Source organism: Mobula hypostoma, chromosome 7 (assembly GCF_963921235.1).
Source record: "Mobula hypostoma chromosome 7, sMobHyp1.1, whole genome shotgun sequence".
In the NCBI taxonomy this organism is placed as follows: Eukaryota; Metazoa; Chordata; class Chondrichthyes; order Myliobatiformes; family Myliobatidae; genus Mobula; species Mobula hypostoma.
Window position 1 is genome coordinate 44,199,463 of NC_086103.1, and position 14,469 is coordinate 44,213,931.

The window sequence follows — 14,469 nt, forward strand, 5'->3', positions numbered from 1 at the left end:
AGATGGAGACGGACTCGTGTGGAGCTTCTGGTCAACCACCATTGTTGGTCCCAGGTGACCAGTCGAGGTGGTCCGAGGGGTCGCAGGGTGAAGAAGAAGGGTCCTGAGCTCCAACTGTTTGTGCACAAAGAGATTGAACTTTGATAAGTGTGGCGCCTTTTATTTTCCTTTTATATTTTATTCTCTATTAATTATATAGTTCCAGTAATATCTATAAACTGTAAGTCACTTAATCGTAATTAGTTGTTATTTGGGCGGGGTGGGATACATCACACAGCATCCACACAAACTGATTACCCATCTTGGCGGGGCTGAGGGCTGTTTCTCCAGACGACAGCAACCCGAGCGACCCTGAGGCTGGCCAGGGGGCTTACACATGGATAGAAGATTGGCAGACTGGCAGGAGGCAAAGAGTGAGAATAAAGGGGGCCTGCTCAGGTTGGCTGCTGATGACTACTGGTGTTCAGCAGGCATCAGTATTGGGACCGCTTCTTTTCATGGTACATGTCAAAGATTTGATATGATGGAATTTAAGGCTTTGTGGCCAAGTATGCAGATGATACAAAGATAGGAGGAGGGGCAGGTAGTGTTGAGGAAGCAGGGAGTCCGCAGAAAGACTTGGATAGATTAGGAGAATGGGTGAAAAAGTGGCAGATAGAATATATTGTAGGGAAGTGTATGGTCATTGCAGTTTGGTAGAATGAATAAAGGCATAGACCAGACAACCCCAACAGGCGGACCGCTGGCCAGGTCCGGACCGCAAGAACCAGATGCCTGGACCGCGCTGACCCACTGGCACTTACGTGAACGCACCTGTCATAACATGTAAATAAGGTGCGCTGCTCTAATTTATTTTAACCTCAACCCACACCGTACACTTGACCTACGCCCCCACAGAGCGTGCGACCTATTACCTCGACTACACAGCAGGACACACCAGCTATCCACCTGTCATCTAATAGCGAATCGGCCATCTAATAGCGAATCTGTCATCTAAGCGAATTGTTACCAGCAGTAAGTCACCGACCCTAAACCAAGAACAACATGGCCTGCATGAAAAAGTGCAAACCGTCAGTTCAAATCTGACTGGACCAATCAGTTTTGTTTTATTTTACTGGACCAAGCCAATGCTAAACCAACATGCTTAATATGCATGCAGTCCGTAGCTGTCTGCAAATCAGAAAATCTAAAGCAACACTTCAACACTATGCATGCTGCCAGTTTTAATGCCAACTGCCCTGCAAAATCAGGTTAACACAAACAAAAAATTGCAAATATGATAACATCATACAAGCACTCCGTTTCTACTATCTGTAAGTCAACATCTGCACAAGAGAGCACAGCAGCTGCATCATTGTATGTGTCATGGAATCTTGCCAAAGCTAGGAAGCCATTCGCTGATGCCGAGTTGATTAAAACGTGTGCAATTGATATGGTTAGCGAAGTTTTAAGTCATGACGAAAAAACCAAGAAAACGGTTGTGAACCTATTTAAGACGGTGCCATTGTCGGTGACAAAGGTGAGTGAATCAATTGATTTTTGTCCATTTGTCAATCTTATTGTGGTATAATAATATTATGACAACAAAAATACTGATAATTTCATTTATAGCTACACTTCATACTTCAAATGCTACATAGCTTAATTAAAATAACAAATAGATTAAACGAGAGAACAGAAACAGTGGAAAAGGCAGTACTACTAAAACTCTTTGTGTGGAAGAGAAGTGGTGGAGACTACCATGTTTACTGTGTGTGTGTGTGTGTGTGTGTGTGTGTGTATGTATTTTAAGTCCCAGATGAGATCTCAATGTGACAGCTGATGGTTGTGATAGCTACAATCCTAATTAAATGGTTGGTTTTGGACGTATTTTGTTTTAAGAGTGCATTTTTTTAACTTGTGTGACCCACAAAATAGACTTTGAGAATCCCAGGCCTAAATTATTACTACTACCACTACTACTACTACTATTACTAATAATAATAATAATGGTAATATCAGCAACAACAACATCTGCCCATAAAACAACCCATTGGTGCAATGAAAAAAAAACCCTGGACATTTTGGCCCTTGGCTTGGCATGCTTGACATAATTTGGTCCTTGTGGAAAACTAATTGGGAAACCCTGGCATAGACTATTCTCTAAATGGGGAAAAATTTTTTTAAAAAATCAGAAATGCAAAAGGAATTGGAATTCCTTGTGCAGGATTCCCTAAAAGTTAACTTGCAAGTTGAGTCGGTGATTAAGGAAAGCAAATGAAATGTTAGCATACATTTTGAGAGGATATAAGAGTAATGATGTGATAGGAAGGCTTTATGAGGAACTGGTCAGACCACACTTGGAGTCTTGCGAACAGTTTTAGACCCCTTTTCTGAGAAGAGATCTGCTGGCATTGGAGAGGATCCAGAGGAGGTTGAAAAAAATTATTCGAGCAGTGTAAGGACTAATATATGAAGACTGTTGATGGCTCTGGGCTTGTACCTGCTCGAGTTTAGATGAAAGAGAGGGGTTTCTTATGGAAACCTATTGAATATTGAAAGGTCTAGATAGAGCAGATGTGGAGAGGATGTTTCCTATAGTGGGTGAGTCTAGGACCGGAGGACACAACCTCAGAAAAGAGGGACCGCTATTTAGAACAGTGATGAGGAGGAATTTCTTAAGTCAGAGGACGATGAATCTGTGGATTCATTGCCACACACAGCTGTGGAGGACAAGTCATTGAGCAGAGGTTGATAGGTTCTTAATTAGTCAGGGCATCAAAAGTTATAGGGAGTTGAAAGGAATAATAAATTAACCAAGATGGAGCAGCTGTGATGGGCCGAGTGGCCTAATTCTGCTCCTATGCCTTAAGGTCTTATGTTTAAATTTAGACAAGTAATTCTTATCACACATTTAACAATCACAGAGGATTTCTGATTCAGAAAAGTTTTCCAAATTACGAAAGTTTTACAAACTACAAAGCATTTTCCAACGCAGGTACAATTCTTATGAATTAAGAGAGCACAGAAACCAAAGTTTGAGGAATGAATTCTTGTTCTTCTTTCTGTTACCCCATATTTCTGCTATTCTACTTGTCATTTCTAACAATCCCTAATGCTTCTGAAATTTTTAACTATTTTCTAATTTGCATATGGTGTTTTCCAAGAACCTTTGCTGGGACACAGTAACATACACAGATATTCTTAAAAGCTTCTGGTGACATAGATCTCAAGCTCACACAATTCATGCTGTAAGGGCTGTGAGGTCTGACCCTCTGAGTACACAACCAACCCAACGTGTAACCATATTTGATGTGCTAAGTGACATAACCCCGTTGTCTTGTGTTTTCCTAATGCACAGGAAGTCTTGTGGTCACTTCACTTTGCAAAGCAGACCGCTTATCAGCCAGCCAGCTGCTGTGGGCTAGCAGCCTATGCTTCTAACTTTAAACTGATTATTGTTTGCAATTTACATTAGATCTGGAGACTAGTTCTTGTTAACAATAAAAAGCTCAGCAAAAAATATTCGTTAAAAGCTTAACTTTATCACCAACAACCCTGGTCCTTTGGAAAGATCATGCTATTTTGCTAAAAAAAACTGAGGTTAACAACAGGATGCTGGAAAGTGAATATCAATCACAATAGCCAATCACCAAAATACAGCAAATGCTGAAAGTTGCAAATAAAACCTATAACTGATGGAAATTCTTAGCAGATCAAGCAGCATTTGTGGAGAGAGAAACAGTTAATATTTTAGTTCATCCAAACTTTTCAATCCATTTCCTTCAACAATGCTGCACATTCTAAGGTATGATCACTAAATGCTTCAGAGTGCTATAGAGGTAGCCATACCAGGCCTTTGCAAAGCTTTTGCTATAAAGATTAAAATACCATTATGGTTTATTTCATTACTTTTTGTACTTCATTGTGTTAATTTACTTATCTCGGTATGAGAATCTAAGTCACATTGGGACTCCATTGTTTCCATCTCTTCACCTTTTAAAAAAAAATTTTATTCAATTCAATTCAAAGTACATTTATTATCAAAAAACATATAAATTACATAACCTTGAGATTTGTTTGCTCACAGATAGCCTCAAAGCAAGAAACCCCAAAGAACCCAATTAAAAAAAAGACTGACACCTGATGCACAAGAGAAAGGGGGACAAACGCAAATCAGTCTCTCCATTTTAGTTCCAAGGTGGAAGTGAAATCTATTTACTACAGCATTTTCTTTATGTTGACAGTTGAATGATGCCCGTCCATGCAGTAACCATCCTGTGATGTTACAGTTGAAATTATAATGCTTTCTTACAGTTCTTTTGGGGCAAATCATAAGTTTAAATCAAGGCAGTAACACTTATTTTGTGATTGCAAAATGTACTTTGATTTTACTTGTATTGATTGCCTATATTTCAGCTACACAATAAAGAGCTATACAATAACTAACAACCCTTTACAGATTGTAGTCCAAATGATAGTGCTTATTTCCAAGAATCTATTTTCAGAATTTTGGATGACTATTGAACACCACTGGAACACTTACAAAAGCATGGATGCTATAACGAATAGGCTATTCTGATATTCTCCCCCACTCTTTTAAACATCCAGTGCAATCCAACTCTCTCGTCCATTGCCTTCTTTCTTTTTAAATATTTTTATTAATTTTCAAAATTATAAACACAATTACAGTGTTAATACAAAGAGATTGGAATAATCTTATTATTAATAAACATATACAAAAAAGATTTCAAATAACATAGGTATAATAGACTTCCAAATTCATGATGAAATTAATCATAAAGAAGAAAAAGAAATAAAAAGAAAAAAATATATATACAAAGAAACCACCCCCCCAAAAAAAGAGAAAAATAAGGAATTAAATACTAAACCCAAAAAAAGCAAATGGAACAAAACAGGGCTAGACCAATATCTTGAATCGAACACGTTCAGTAATGTCGTCAACTCCACTCCTCTATTCATATATTTTAAGTTAATAAAGAAGATTCAGAAAGGTCAAATTACATCATATGAAAATGTTGCATAAAAGGTTTCCAAGTTTCTTCAAATTTAACCGAAGGATCAAAAATATCACTTCTAATTTTTTCTAAATTTAAACTTAATATAGTTTGGGAAAACCATTGGAATGTAGTAGGAGGATTGGTTTCCTTCCAGTTCAATATAATAGATCTTCTGGCCATTAAAGTAACAAATGCGATCATCCGACAGGCTGAAGAAGACAAAGATCTATGTTCTACCATTGGCAATCCAAAAATTGCCATGATAGGATGGGGTTGTAAATTATAACATAGAACTGTTGAGATAATATCAAAAATATCTTTCCAATATTTTTCCAAGAGAGTACAGGACCAAAACATATGAGTTAAAGAAGCCACCTCAGAGTGACATCTGTCACAAATAGGGTTTATATGGGAATAAAAATGGGCTAATTTATCTTTAGACATATGGGCTCTGCGCACTAATTTAAATTGTATTAATGTATGTTTAGCACATATAGAAGAAGTACTAACTAATTGAAAAATTTTATTCCATTTCTCTATAGGTAGACAAAGTTGAAGTTCCCTTTCCCATTCATTTTTAATTTTATCAAATATACCTGGCTGTAATTATATCATAGATAACTGCTATTAATCCCTTCTGGAGAGGATTTAAACCTAAAATTTTATCAGTGATATCAGTACGATATGAAGTCGGAAAGGTAGGCAACATAGTATTTTAAAAATTTCTTATTTGTAAGTATCTAAAAAAATGGGATCCAGGCAAATCAAATTTCTTAGATAACTGTTCAAAAGACATAAAACAGTTATCCAGAAATAAGTCTCAAAAACATGTTATATCTTTTGTTTTCCATATCAAGAAGGCTTGGTCCATAACCTTAGGTTGAAAAAAGAAATTAGATATAATAGGACTTGATAACATAAATTTGTTCAAACCAAAAAATTTACAAAATTCAAACCATATTCACAATGTATGTTTAACTATTGGATTAACCATTTGTTTATTCAATTTAGATAGTACAAAAGGAAGTGAAGTTCCTAAAATGGAAGCTAAAGAGAACCCTTGTGCACAGTAGCCTTCAAGGTTTGCCCCAATGTGGGCTTGGAGTTATATTCCAATCCTGTGTCCAAAATATTAAATATTGAATATTAATTGCCCAATAATAAAATCTTAAGTTAGGCAGTGCTAAACCACCAACTTTCTTGGACTTCTGTAAATATTTTTTACTTAATCTGGGATTTTTGTTTTGCCAAATATAAGAGGAAATTTTAGAATCAATAGTGCTTGATAATCAGTAGTGTGTGCCTCCTGGCTACCGTTGCATTCTCCGCGAATTGGTACACTATCTGTCCGGGGCCCGGGGGTTGGGGTGGTGGGACATGGGGGTGTCATCTCATCGTCGATCAGGGCAGGCAGCTCATCTTCTCCTATGACTGCCTGCCTCGATGTCGAAGGTCGAGGTTCGTTGTCTGCTGTGGCTGATGTGGAAGACTTGCTAAACTGCTGAGCCTTGAGCATTTTTATATCACACAGTTCTTTGTAAGGACTCAAACCATCCTGCAAATATCCCCTAAACCTACGTACCCTTTCAAAATTAAAGTCGTACTTTATCATTGCAGCGAAAATCTCACGCAGTTGCTTCACGTTCAGTTCCTGGACGACTTCACTTTCGCTACTGCATTCGGTTTCGATTGTTATCCTTTCCTCTTCCAATTGCATCAGCTCTTCATCTATCAGTTCTTGGTCATGGGATGCCAAAACCTCTTCAATATCATCTTCGTCAGCTTCCACAAGCCAAACTCACTTTGTGCTTGTTTCGTTCACCACAATTGAAACGCTTAATTATGTCTAGTTTTATGCTAAGTGTAACACCCTTACGAGCTCTTTCAGGCTTTTCCGACACCTTAGAACTCATCTTGCTAACGGCTGCTCAATGCAACGTGTTTAAGCAATGCCGTTCCGAATCCGGGGGAGAGCGGCTGCTCGGGGCGCGCTGCCTTCTATCGCGCACTGCCTTCTATCGCGCACTGATTTTTTTGCACGCTGATTTTTTATTGCGCGCTGCCTTTCTTCGTAACACCTTCTGAAAGTGAAAACGGAGTACTAATGTAGGTCTTTCGTAACAGTGAGGTCTCATAAAGCAAACGTTCGAAAAGCAGGGGACACCTGTATAGTCATTTAAATTAGGAAGAGATGTAAAGAGATTCTTAAAAAAATCGGGACAGTCAACATTTGGGACCATAGACATTAAGCATAACAGCTTTTTTGTTAAAAAACAATACCAGTAATTAACAAAAATCTGCCATTCGGGTCTGAAATTGTTTCATGGTGCAGAAATGAAATTGACGGATCTATAAAAATAGAAACGCTTTTTACTTTGGCCTGTAATTCGAGTGGTACTGTTAGCCCTTCCAGAATCGAAAAAAAACGCTGATTATCCTCTTTCCGGACATGGGTTTCTTGTACAAAGATAATGTGAGCATTCATCCTATGGAATACTTTTAAAATTTTCTTCCGTTTAATTGGGTGGTTTAAACCATTTGTATTCCAAGAAACCAAATTAATAATCTTATCCATCGTAATGAGTTCGCGCATAAGGTATGTAAAGGGTTAACCAGAGTACAGACTCATGACCCCGGAAGAGGAAAAAAGGTCCACAGAGGAACCGGAAGTTACGACATTTTGAACATTTTGGTAGTTTCAAAAGCAAAAATAAATTAAAAATAAGAACGAGAATACCACCCTCCTCCCGCAAAAACCCAGCAAAAAGCCAGAAAGTGGCCAGTGCTAAATCTACAGCTAATTCTAACCCCATCTTTCCAGAAGGCAACCCAAAAGAAATATGTTTATCATAAGAAATACCACCCATATTCAAAGAAGTAAAAAAAAAGTTACTATAACGGTAAGAAAAAGCTTACAATGATTACAAGCATAGAATAGTTACTTCTTACTCATATTTCAAAAAAAAATCAAGCGCCAGATCGTATTATTAATTTTTCGTATATAAATGATCAGACGTGACATTAAAAAAAAGAGATGATTCTAGGAAGAAGAAGAAAACAATTCACCATCTTAAAATATAATACTCCAGTAACATTTCAGAAAGAAGAGAAAACAAGCATTAAAATTGTAACTAAATAACTTTCAAAAAGAAAAAAAAATTGAGAGTAAGATATACAAGATCACTAACAGAAAAGCATAATATCATTTAACAATATAGAGCGTACCTACACTGTAAGATCAAGGCAAAAACCCTCAAGTATAAAGTTCTACTTTTACAAACTAAATATTAACCTTATTTTCCTTTAAAAAGAATGGAAACGAAAAAACAAATCAAAGGCGAGGAAGAAAAAAAACGATACATTAATTAGTCCTCCGCAGAGGGAGACAGATTGTTAAGGAAACTTTGGGCTTCCATCGGAGTTTTAAACAGGCTACGAGAATTGTCCGGCCTAACAACTCTCAAACAGGTTGGAAACAGTAACGCTATTTTATAGCCCTGAAGATAAAATTCTGATATCTGTGGTTTAAAAGCCATCCGTTTTTTCAATACATCTTGGCTGTAGTCTTCGACAATTCGGAACTTAAAATCTTGAAACTCAATTATGCCTTTCTGCCGATCAGCTCGAATCACTTGTTCCTTATTACGGACATAATGAAACGGAACGATGATTGGTCTCGGCCTGGCCAATTTCTCCGGTTTAAAGTGAAAAGTACAGTGTGTGCAATCTAATAGTGGGGACTCCTCTAATATATCGGGACTGAACACGTCTGTTAGCAATTTAGAGAAATATTTGGTAGGATCTCCCGTCTCAACATCTTCAGGAAAAACGATTATTTGCAAATTCTGTCTTCGAGAGCAATCTTAACTTGATAACGTTCCAGCTGTTGAGTTACCGAAGTTAAACTTTTTTCAAGAGCTTCAATTTTTCTATCCCTTTTGCGGCCATCTTCATCTAGATTCTAGCTTATTGTTGATCGATTTCACGTCTGAATAATTTTGAATCCTCTTGCATCATCTTCAACACTCCTTCAATTGCGGCGAGTCTTTGATTAATTGTATCTTCTAGGAGTTTCTTCATTAGTTCCATAGTCATCGGAGCTTCCTTCGATGTTCCAGGATCACCATCTTTTTTTCCCTTCCAGCTGTGACACTTTCCATTTTTAACTTCTCGTCCTCTGGTAAACATTTTCAGTAAGTAAAAGTTGAAGTCTGATGATATATTTGTAATATAAATCGTTTAGTGTAGGTATAGGTGAAGTAAATAAGAGTGGTTACAAGTAAAAAAGTAAAGGGTATGGAGCGATGCCAAAGTACAGCTCACTCCATGGGTCCCCTTCTGGAAAGTCCCCGTCCATTGCCTTCACAACATCAGGAACTTAGAATTAACTCAAAAGTGCCACTCAAAGGCTGTCTTTCGAAACTAAGACTGAAATCTTCCATTTAAACCTTTTGTTTGTGTGTGCATCGATTGTACGTAACCATTACTTTGAGCAGGAATTATCAGAGGCCAGTTTTTAGTCTTGACGGAGGTAGTGATGCATTGTTGGAACAAACTTGTCCTATGGTACTGGCAAGCAGCCAGGGCATGAAACGTTCTAACAGTGCTCTACAATTCACTTTTATGTACTTCTCTTGTGCTATCTATATTAGAACCTGAGTGGGCCACTAGTTAGAATGATCAATACAAAGTTGCAATAGCAAGAGAGTGTGTGATATACATGCTTCTCATCGACCCCTCAAAATTAACACCGGGCTTTATTGTCACCATGAAATCATGATCTTTCTGCAGTAGCAAGATACCAGTCTATTTATGACAGTGATAACGAGATGTGTTTCATAGACTCTGTTTAAAGAGCAGAGGCCCTGACCTTGAGAGGAAAAAGGAATGAATTGCTGAGCCATATGCTATAGCCTTGCTTCTACCAGGGAAGAGGAAAACTAACACAATTATTTTCCTATAATTTCTTTTTTGTGTGATTGAAATGAAACATCATTCCAAAATATTTATTCGAAATTCAAACCAAGTATTTATTTCAAATTACGGAGACCTACAGTGCTGAAATACACCCTGCAGCTCACTGAGTCCATATCAACCACCAACATCTACTTAAAATAATCCCAGTTCATTCTGTCCTCACCTCTGTTAACTACTCCTATTTTCTACCACCTACCCACACACTGGTAATTTTTAGAAAGCTTTAGACTGCCAGAAGTAGTAAGATGGTGGTTAAGGTGTATTGCATGTTGGCCTTTTATAATCGGGAGATTAAGTTCAATATTACTGCAAGGTAACATTTTGGTTGGAGCACACTTGGAGTACTGTGTTCAGTTCTAGTCACCTCATTATAAGAAGGATATGGAAGAGAGGGAGCAGAGGAGGTTTATTATGATGCCGCCTGGATTAGAGAGCATGTTTTATGAGAAAAGGTTGAGTGAGCTTGGGTCTTCTCCGGAACAGGAGTGGGAGGAGCTAAAGATGGCACCAGGGTTCTTTTGCAGACCCAGGCAACTTCTTCCACTTCATCCACGAAACAGCATGCTCTTCTCTTCTCGTGTCTCTTTTTTTCTTTTCAAGGTGGCTGGGGTCTTGTCGGAATCTGTGACCTACATCTGCACTCAGACTATGGTTCTTCACGGGCAGTGGATTCTTGCTCCTGGACTAGCTGTGCGGTGTGGTGTTCCGACAGCTCCAAGTGCGGCCTGGAAGATGTGCACTTTTGGGATGTAGCCCCGCAGGCGACCCGTTTCCTCGCTGCTGTCGCTGACTGAAGCATCGTGGGGGATTGAAACATCGAGACAACAGGCGGTGTATGCTGCCGGCGAAATAAGGCCCCTGCACTTGAGTGACTTTTTTCTCTCCCTCTCTCTATGGTGATGCCTAAGTCAGAGAACTCGGACAAGCAACGTGGCTGAACGTAACATTGAAATGGTGAGCTGCCGGTCTCCCCTCTCGCTGTTGCAAGAGCGATATCTCTCTCCCCCTAGCTAGTGAGAGAGCGAGCCTGTCTGAGATGTCAAAGTGTTGGGATGGACAGTAGCTTTTGATGGACTCTCCATCATGGTCTCTGGGGGCTTGCATGGTGGGTGCGTCTCTGGGGGCTTGCATGGTGGGTGCTGGGGGCTGATTCTTTTGCTGGAGCAAGCGGGGGGGGAGGGGGAGGGGGAGTGGTTGACACTTCTGCTGCCGCTTGTGCATGGGAGGGGAGGGGGCTTTCAGGTTCTAACATTTTTCTGTCACTCATTCTTTGGGGTTTTTCTCTGTTTCATGGATGTCTGCAAGAGTAAGAATTTCAGTTTGTATACTGTATACATCCTCTGATGTTAAATTGAACCATTGAATTGATGGGGTGAAGGAGGACGAGAGTTAACGAAAGAAGTGTGTAAGATGATTAGTGGCATAGATAGATAGAGCCAGTACCTTTTCCCAGAGCAGCTATAGCTGATATGAGGGGGTCAAAATTTTAACATGATTGGAGAAAAGTATATAGCTGGGTATCAGGGATAGGTTTTGTACACATTGAGTGGTGAGTCCATGGAACATACTGTCTGGGTTGATGGTAGAGGTAGATACATAAGAGGCATTTAAGAGACTCTTAGCTATACAGATGGATGAAAGAAAAATATAGAACCGTAAGGGGGGGAAGGGTTAGTTTGATCTTGGAATAGGCTAAATCAGGGCCGAAGGATTTGTACCTTGCCATAGTTTTCGATGTTCTACGGTTGGGACAATTGTTCAGAAAAGTGATGACATGCAAAAGGCAAAGGACTTTATAATAGAATGCAAGAAATAAAATGAAGGAAAGAGAGGCACCTCGGTGTGTTTATCCACGGGGCAATAAAATGGTTGAGAGGCATTTGGGATGCTTTCTTTAATTAGAAGGGAGGTTATACCAGAACTCTATACAGCACCAGTTAGGCAGGGAATTTGAAATAAAAGTGAACTGCTTTTCAAACACTAGTTAGGCAAGTTTAAGCAAGTTTAATAAAGAGGGTGGAGAGGAGATTTAAAAGCAAGTTGCCAGCTATGTAGCTGTGAGGAAACACTGGATGTTCTCTGATCATTTTCTTTGGTAAAGTGACTGAGGGGAGACTTAATTGAAATATATAAAACCATATGGCCTAAGTGGAATACATAGAAAAACCGAATTCCCTTAACAAGCGGATTGAAGGGTGGGAGAGGGGAGATATTTGAAGTAATAATTGAAGGATTATTGAAGCAATGGCGAAACATTTTTTCACCTAGATGCTGATGGAGATTAAGAACTCATTTACTGAAAGGGCCTTATAGGCAGAATTTCTCATCATCCTTAAATAGCTCTTGTACTTGTACTTGAAAAATCATGATTTGCCACGTAATGGATCTAATGTAGAAGGTGTAATGACATTACATAGCTCTTCTTCAACCAGTAAAAGCCGGCTGTTTAGTATATTTTTATGTTTCTATGCTGCTTTTAGATGTTTTTACATTAATCAAATCCTTAACAAATGTTGGAAATAATATTTGGGCTCCAGTTGAGCAAGAGGGCAAATATTAAATGGCTTAAGTTATATCGATCAGAAATGAAAAAACTATTTGTATAAAATAAGGATTCTGGATTCATCATTGCAGAGTTGCAGAAGCAAGCCCTTCAGATTATCACGTCATTCTGATGAAGGGTTTCACCCCAAACGTCGACTGTTTACTATTTTCCATAGATGTTGCCTGGCCTGCTGAGTTCCTTCAGCATTTTGTGCGTGTATGTTGCTGGGATTTCCAGCATCTGTAGATTTTCGCTTATTTGTGACATCCCTTTTTGTTTGCCTGTTTATCCTAATCCTTTTTGACTGAATTACTGTAGATACATATCTTTCTATGCCTTGCCTGGTGAAATGCCATTTAAATGTTTCTGAAAAGTAGTGATAGTCCTGATTCCACCACATCCACTGGTTATGAATTCTGTTATCAATCAGTGTAACAAACTACCGGGGGAAAATATGCTAGCCATCCACCTTATCTGCTCCTCTTCTAATTTTGCAACATATACCTCTATAGAGTCACCCTGTAAGTCTCCTTCACTCTAGGGGAAAATAAACTGAGCCAATCTAATATCTCCCCGGAACCAGAATCTTCTAATGCAGACAACATCCTAGGGAATCTCCTTTGTACTCTGTATTTTTCAGAAAATGTTCCATTACTACAATTAATCACAACACAACAAGCATGCATTATTCCCTTGAATTTTGTATTGGCTCCTTCATGACCTCTGGAATTTAATTCTATTTTCCCCATGTAATTATTTTCATTTTGCTCTACTTCAATTCTTTCATTTTATTAACTTCAAACAAGAGAAAATCTGCAGATGTTGGAAATTCATAAGACCATAAGACTTAGGAGTAAAATTAGGCCATTTGTCCCATCGAGTCTGCTCCGCCATTTAATCATGGCTGATCCATTTTTCCCCTCCTCAGCCCCTCTCCCCGGCATTCTCCCCATAACCTTTGATGACCCATAACCAATCAAGAATCTTTCAAGCTCTGCCTTAAATACACCCAACGACCTGGCCTCCACAGCTGCCTGTGGTAACAAATTCACCACCCTCTGGCTAAAGAGATGTCTCCACATCTCTGTTTTAAATGGATGCCCCTCTATCCCGAGGCTGTGCCCTCTTGTCCTAGACTACCCCACCATGGAAGTTTCCTTTCCAAGTCTACTTTGTCTAAGCCTTCCAACATTTGAAAGGTTTCAATGAGATCTCTCCTCATCCTTCTGAATTCCAGCGAGTACAGACCCAGAGCCATCAGACATTCCTCATATGATAACCCTTTCATTCCCAGAACCATCCTTGTGAACCTCCTCTGAATCCTCTCCAATCCAACACATCTTCTCTTGGAGGAGGAGCTCAAAACTGTTCAGCACACTCAAGGTGAGGCCTCAGCATCACATCCCCGCTCTTGTATTCTAGACCTCTTGAAATGAATGCTAACATTGAATTTGCCTTCCTCGCCACCGACTCAACTTGCAAGTTAACCTTTAGAGTGCTCTGCACAAGCACTCCCAAGACCTTCTGTGTGTCAGTTTTTTGGAATTTCTCTCCATTTAGAAAATAGTCTTCACATTTATTTCTCCAACCAAAGTGCATGACCATGCATTTTCCAACATTACATTTCATTTGTCACTTTCTTGCCCGTTCTCCTTCTACAGCCTACCTGTTTCCTCAGCACTACCTACTCCTCCACCAATTTTTATATTAACTGCAAAATTGGCAACAAACTATCTATTCCATCATCTAAATCAACACTGGCCCCTACAGAACACCACTAGTCACTGACCATGAACCAGAAAAGGATCCTTTTCTTCCCACTCATTACCTCCTAGCAATCAGCCAATGCCCTAACCATGTTAGTAACTTCTCGGTAATACCATGGGCTCTTAACTTGGCAAGCTGCCTAATGTGTGGCACCTTGTCAAAGGCCTTCTGAAAGTCCAA